The sequence below is a fragment of the Microtus ochrogaster genome, chromosome 8, assembly GCF_000317375.1.
Source record: "Microtus ochrogaster isolate Prairie Vole_2 chromosome 8, MicOch1.0, whole genome shotgun sequence".
NCBI lineage: Eukaryota > Metazoa > Chordata > Mammalia > Rodentia > Cricetidae > Microtus > Microtus ochrogaster.
This window is the reverse complement of record NC_022015.1, coordinates 62,652,775-62,660,199: the sequence shown is the minus strand read 5'-3', so window position 1 is coordinate 62,660,199 and position 7,425 is coordinate 62,652,775. Positions and strand designations below refer to the sequence as shown.

The following is a 7,425-nucleotide window of genomic DNA, read 5'->3' as shown; positions in this document are numbered from 1 at the left end:
AATAAATAAATAAATAAATAAATAAATAAATAAATAAATAAATAAATTTAAAAAAAAGAGACAAGGGCCATTTGTAAGTGAAAAACAGAGGCCTGAACAGACCCTTCATAGCCCTCAGAAGGAGATGACCCCATCAGTGTGAGCTTAGGTGTCCTGAGAGGAGAACTGTGAGAAACTGTTGAAGCTATCCTGCACTGGGACCTTACAGCCCTAGGACACTTACAGAAATGCAGAACTGCAGCCTGTCCCTTCTCTCACACTCCTGAGCTGAAAACATCAACAGCACATATAAACCTGGGAACATATCACAGCTGAAGGAGTTCTCACCTTGAATGGTCAGGGAGAGAGAGAGAGAGAGAGAGAGAGAGAGAGAGAGAGAGAGAGAGAGGAGGTAGAAAAGGAGGAAGGGAGGGAAGGGAGAAGGAAGGATAGAAGAAAGAAGAGAAAAGAAAAGAAGATGGTTCTGAGAAACCCTGATACACATAAAATTTATCAAGTAATATATAAAACGTCTAACAAATACCAGAATCATAGATGGTTCATTTTGATAAAAATGTTTAGGGCTTAGCAGCAACCCAGAGAATGAAGACCTTTGAATAGGACTGGACTTGTTGGGCTAAAGTGTTGTACCTGGATCCAGGAGCAAGCTGGGACTAAGCTCCAGGGGAATCAAGAACTGCTATACTAGCCCAGATCTGTTTTCCAACAGACATCGAAAATATCTAAAATTAAATGGTTTCAACTAGCAATAGAAATAAATGTATAAATTCATGTATATGTATTTTATACATCAACACTGTGTGTGCCAAACAAAGTCAAGTCTAGAACAACGTGTAGACTATTTCTTTATTGCATTGCTTCGACAGAAAGCAGAGAGCTGACAAGTTGTCATTGACCATTACAAGTACCATCACTCACACACACACACACACACACACAAACACACACACACAAGCACACACCACACTTTGCCTCACATGCTTTGTTCTGTGTTAAAGCCCACACCAGACTTTTATTGTGAGCTAGTCAATCTATAAAAAGCTATTTTTCTGAAAGGTGTCACGTGTAGTCGATCCGTGGAGCCCATCTTTCTGGAGTATGTCACCTGTGCTTTTCAAAGATGTTTCAAGGTAGTCCTATCTTGAGCTTTATTGTGCACACAGGATTGAATTGATTATCACGAGAAACGTTTTCATCGAATTTTTGCTATCTTTAAATGTGCCTAAAATAAACTACTCAGAGTCAGATTCTCAAAGTGTGGACCAATGTGGACTGCCTTCTTGCCTCCCGTGGATTGTTACTATGCTGGCCACTGTGGTCACAGAGACCCCAGCAATGCACCTCCACTGAGCGGGCCTTGGACAATTGCTTGAGCCAACTGTGTCTACTGCCATGACTGCGGGGTGACTAGGCTGTGTGGCAGGAACAGGAGTAGTTATTAGAGAGTATGGCCTGCTCATCTCTTTTTTAAAAAAGAAAGGCTGCTCATCGTATAGCAGCAACTTCTTGCTTGCGTAGCTGGCAGTTTTCCTGACGGAGACAGCTTCCAAGCCCCTTTCTTCTATTTGAGAGCAAGGGTTTTGTGGGGTAACAGAATGGCAGGTAATTGAGTTTTCTTTCTGCTTTGATGAATTATACAAACACACCCACATGTGCCCCCAAAGAAAAGATAATACAAAACTAGAGGCTATGGTACTTACATGAACGTGTGTGTGTGTGTGTGTGTGTGTGTGTGTGTGTGTGTGTGTGTGTACCTACACAAGTGGAGGTCAGAAAGCAATCTACAAAATTGTTCTCTTTTACACTTTGTGGGGTCTGGGGCCCCAACTTGGGCTGTAAGGCACTTCTATCCACTATTTTCTTTTTTATGGATTGTATTTATTTGTTTATTTTATTTAGGGTGATGGGATCAACCTCAGAGCCTGGCATATGCTGGAAACACTATCACTGAGCTACTTCTTAGACCCAAGAGACACTTATTTATAAATTATAGGATTAGTAAGCAAAATTATGGTAATCCAAGCTCCTTTAATAAATTACCTCTCTATAAAATATCAAAATTATGCAATTATCATAATTACACAGAAATACACACAGGTTAATATACATAAAAAGTATCAAAGAGCTGACCATACATTACAATGATTAAACATTCAATTATGTACCTGTGTGGATATGACCCAGAAACTATAAGGCTGATTTAAAAAAAAAAAAAGATGAGTAACGTTTTTCAGTATTTACGTTAAATTTCATTCTGTTTGGGCAATTTTTAAGAATTTATCTACTCAAAAAAAAAGAAGAGACGGATTCATTATCCTGAACTTTGTTCCAAGTTACTTTTTATTGCATTATTTTATTGCAGTCTTAAACCACATGCTTTTTGTTACTTTTCAGTAAGTTGTCTCTGGTCCGTAATGTAAAACATGTGCTTGGTAAGGGACTTTTGGAACCAAGATAATTCACCCAAAGCATACAAGCTAAAAGGGGCTTTTCTAGGGGGATTTCCTTATTCAAGTTTCTAATTCAGAAAAACTGCGATTCTCTCCAAATGGCAATTGGATTGTGATGGTCAGACTCCCCATGAGCATGTCCGAGCCATCAGAACGTTGTCTTGATACACTGGCACTCCAACCCTGAGACCGTTCACTCTCAGTGAGACAGAACCAAACCCTGGTTCATCAGCTCTTTTTCACTTTTGACTCTCCTGGAATCTCAGAGTCAGAACAAAAATTATTTTTCTACATTTAAGTCTCCATCTTCTCTGAAGGCTGTAGTTCTATCTATTGTGGACAGGGACGGTAGGAGACATTCTGTCTGTTAACTGCAGCTGGTGAGAGATGCTGATGGCTTCCGAGTTGATTCTGGTTTTACAGTCTGACCATGATTTAAAAACTCTTGCTTTGGGTTGAGAGGGCAACTTAGTTGGGAAAGTGCTTGCCTTGCAAGCACAAGAGCTTGAATCCAATGTGCCAGAACCCACAAAGCTTAAAATTTTCCACCCTTGTTAAGGCTTTGATTTGTATTTAGTCTAGTTATTGCATTCATAAAACTTTCAAGTACCTTGTGGGATAAATAAAGGCTTTCTAAAAAATGGAAAAATATTACATGTTTGTAGAGTTGTTTTAAAGGAAATAATTAAGTTATAAATGAAGCAGCTGTCTTTGTCCACCCTTTCAAAACAAAACAAAAACACACGGTTTATGATTTTTCTGTAAGACGACTTGTAAAAGTGCTGCTCTCTCCTAAATCGCCTCCCATTTTCTTCAACCATCAGTTTTAACAACTGCTCTCAGAAACATGAGGAAAGTGGCTGTCTAGTAAATAATTCGTCACATTCCTAAATAGGGCGGGATGAAACCTTTAAAAACCTGTACCACTTCATAACACACACACACAACGCACACGCACACTGCACACACACATGCATGCACACAGGACTCATAACACACACGGTGCAAAGATAGACTGCTTTTCTATTGCCTCTAAAAATTTGTGAAGGTTTGGGGACTTCAGACTTACTTATTGTACAAAGAAAATTCCCAGAAACTATGACAAGAAAAGGGGTCTCTAAGAAGTAGAGAGAAGAAAGAGAGGCAAAGAAGGGGCTAGTTGCTGTGTCTGTCTGTAAATGGTGCTGAAGACAAAAGGACTTGGGGAAGGGAGAAAAAGAAAACCCATTTCCAAATCTACTGCTTGAAAATTCCCTGTATTTAACCAAACTTCCTTTTCTGTTCCAATTCACTCTGCCTCTATTTCACTTATGCTACAACCAAGAAAACCCTATTACACAGGAGGCATATTTCAGGAGAAACACGGAGTGATACAAGGCTAGAATAATGGGGGCTTGATGTTGGACAAGGCCAGGCTCTAAGTAAGGAAACTTGGGAGTCTCATGTGATGGATGGAAAACACTATGAAATGCAGCAATAATTATGTAGGTGACAGGGTTATTATTACAAATTTATTACTCCTCTGCCTTTATAACATTTATAGTAAATTTTAATTACCTAGGCCATAAATCATAAATACAACAAATTATTCTTAATTCTAATATTTGTAGATATTATGTACTAATTATTATGTAGTAATATTATGTACTAATGCGTGTATAAATATTAACATGTGCATACATGTATTGTGTGCATTCTTTTAGGCTGTTTCTTGGCTTCTTGAGGCAAACATCCTGTGATAAAGACACGACCATACCTAAGTTGAGCACAGCTCCAGGCTTTTGGCAAACCTCTAAGAACTGAGGTTGTTTCCAAGTCACCCACACTGCGGCAATGGATCACCATGGAGTTTGCAGTGGGGAGACTCTTAAGACAACCTAAAGACGTTTTTGGAGGTCAAATATGATACACTACTTCTTAAAGAATCAAAGGGATTTTTTCCACTCCTTCATAAGGTGCCAGGTATAAGAACTTTTACCATTCTACTCTTAGTATACTCTGGATATCAGATGCAACCAGCAAACTGTCTAATCCAAAACAAAAAACAAACACTTCAATTCTTCAATCTCCAAAAGGCAGTACAAATACCCATAAATGAGGTCAATCTGGACTATATAAGGATTTTTGGCAGTTGGCTAAAAAGGCAGCCAAAAAGAGCCAATTTCCCTTACCTCTGGCAGAAGGCCTATCAGTGTGTCACAGTGCATGCTGGGGTCACAAGTACCCTGTTAGCATCCTGGCTCCTCACCTCCTCTCCTACCCTCAACTCCCTTCAGCTCATGGGCTTCCCTCCCCACAGCACTCATTCTTCTTATAGCCCTGCTATGCCTGCTGTGTGCTGCCCCACCTCTGCTCCTGCTTCTCTCGCTGTCTTTTCTCTATCCCCTCCCTTCTGTTATTCTCCCCCTTTCTCCCAAATAACCCAGGCCATATCCAGACTGCTGGCCAGGCTGTCTACTTCTTTCTCTCTGCTCTTGACTCTTCCAGACGCCTCTGACTGTTCTTTCTCTCATATCTACAATTAAAAAACCTTTCCCTAACCGTACTATGAATCGGTCATATCATCATTTTATGCATCAGTTGCCCAACGGGGCACACAGAGACCCCTTTCCAAGGTGCCTAGCCTCTCCGAATCAAGCTGCTGACTTGACTCTGCTAAGGTATGGAAAATTTGGTTCTTCTGGCGCCTAATGCCCAGCATCCCTCTTCAGCTGCTTCTTCTCTCTGCCTGTTCTCTCCTTAGAGCTACCTACTCTATCCTGTCAGTTCCTAGAGACTACTACTGTCACAAAAGTCATGCTAATGTGTCAGGCAGCTTCTCTCTCCCTGTTGGGAATCTCAACCCATGCAAAGGGATGCCTCTTCTCTGTGATTTTAGACGTTTTTCCCTGGCAAAGCTCTCAGTCCACTTGGGGATGCCCTGGATTGAAATTCTTGTCACCTTCTCTCTCCCGTCCTTCTTCTCCCTACATGGTCTCAGCTCCCTCCTGCAGCTTGCTCTGTCTCTCTTGTCTATCTCCTCGCTCTAATCCTAGCTCCCTCCTTGCTAGCTCTGTCTCTCAACTCCATCCTGATGCTAATTCTGTCTCTAACCATGGCTAACTATTTGTCTCTCCTCATCTCCCCATGGATCTTCCTACTTTTTCTCTGTACTTCTCATGGGCTCACTGGGGGCTACTGTTGGAGACCTGCAAGGTACATCAGGCATATTTCCATGCTCTCCTGGGCCTCTAAGATAACAGAATCTTCCCGCTGGTGAAGTTTCCTTAAGTCTTTCCTACCTGCTCTTCATTGTGTTTCTAAAGAATCTCCTCTCTCTCTCTCTCTCTCTCTCTCTCTCTCTCTCTCTCTCTCTCTCTGCTCTTCCCATTCAGAATGCTCTTCCCTCCCCTTCACCTCTTCTCTCACCTCTTTTCTTCCACAGACTCAGAGATCCCATTAAACCTCATTGTCTCACTGCAAATGGCTTGACCTCAGCACATCTCAATGGCCAAACGTAGCACACTAGATTTCCAAATTTTCACACATTGTAACAACTTCTGCCACTGCACAAACAAACAATCTCCAAATCTCTTATCCATAAAGTTTCATTGCTCTCCACTCTCAAAAAAAAAAAAATCTCTTAGTTCTAAGCCTTCTCTGCTCCCTGCTCTTATCTCTGAGCCTTCTTTGCTCTGTCTGCTCTAGTCTTTCCCTCTGATGACTAAATTCAGTTTTACAGAGAATCAAATGCCTTTGTGTATGGATAATATTTAAATATTGTCAGATGCTATTCTGCTTTATTTAAAAAAGAATTCAGTTCCGGAGTTAGGTTATGGCCTTCCTCTCCAGGTGTAAGAATGGTTGTTTAAAAGTTTCCTACAAAATCTCTGTCTTGGGTCAGGTAGGGTCACTTGCCTTTGTGACCCGAAGAAGGGCAGCAAAACAGAATAACACAGGAAAAGACACTCTGTGCTCTAAAACAGCAGAAACATAAGCTGTTCCCAGTATGGCTCATTGTTCCTTTACTCATACCCCCCTTCTCGAAACTTCCTGTATCTCAGGATTTGTAAATTCACTGGGTGTGGTTAAAAAAATTAAAAAAAAAAACTTGTAAAATCTGTAACAAAAAGTTAACTTAAAATTTGTAACAAAAACCGTTGATAATTTAAAAATCTATAGCACACTTACAGCACAGGAAGTCTGCCAAGCTGTAGACCGGCGCTGATCTGTGAAGGGGGTCCTGCCATCACTCACCTCTGGCCCTGCCCACCAGTTCCAGACAGGAGTCTTGGTTTACATACAGAAGACCCCTGCCCAGAACCTGGGATCTGTCTGGAAGGGAACTCTGTCTAGTCCTCAGCACCCCAGCTGCTGTTAGAGTACCTGGTGTGGTTCCCGAGAAAGGCCACCGAGGCTGACAACAGGTGGACTGTCAGTCAGAACTTGAGCCCCTCACAGATAAGTTTGCTAACCGAGGATACACAGTCCTCATCAGTTCCAAGCGTGGACTTAGAATCTAGAAAAACTAGAGATGGGAAACCTTCATGCAGACAGCTGTTCTCGTATGTCCCTTCCAGGGGTAGATCAACGTGGTCTAGGGCAGAGAGAAGAGTCAGTAGATCAGGTTGTCGAAAAGTAGCTAGAAAAAGGCCTTCGCAGATTCTAATTTTAGGCACGCCCTGCCAAGGACAAGGTATCTGCCTGTTACACAAAGTCCATGCTAGCATCCTAGCCCCTCTCATCTTCTCCCCTACCCTAAACTCTCTCCAGCTCACAGGCTTCCCTCCCTGATGATCCTGCTGTTCTCTCTCTTCTCTCAATGTTCAGTTCCTGCTTCTCCCACTAGGTTTTCTCTATTCTCTATCTTCTGCTGTTCTCCCCTGTCTCACAAGAGCCCTGGGCATGTCCTGTCTACTACTTCTTTCTCTATACACTCCAGACCTCTGGCTTCTCTCTCTCTCTCTCTCTCTCTCTCTCTCTCTCTCTCTCTCTC

At 41.8% G+C, this 7,425-nt stretch overlaps 1 protein-coding gene across 1 annotated transcript in view; it reads right to left on the bottom strand.

Annotated features, from left to right (window-relative positions):
- Positions 1 to 7,425, bottom strand: part of Fas (Fas cell surface death receptor) — a 31,761-nt gene that overhangs the window by 22,983 nt on the left and 1,353 nt on the right. The gene's annotated exons all lie outside the window — the stretch shown is intronic.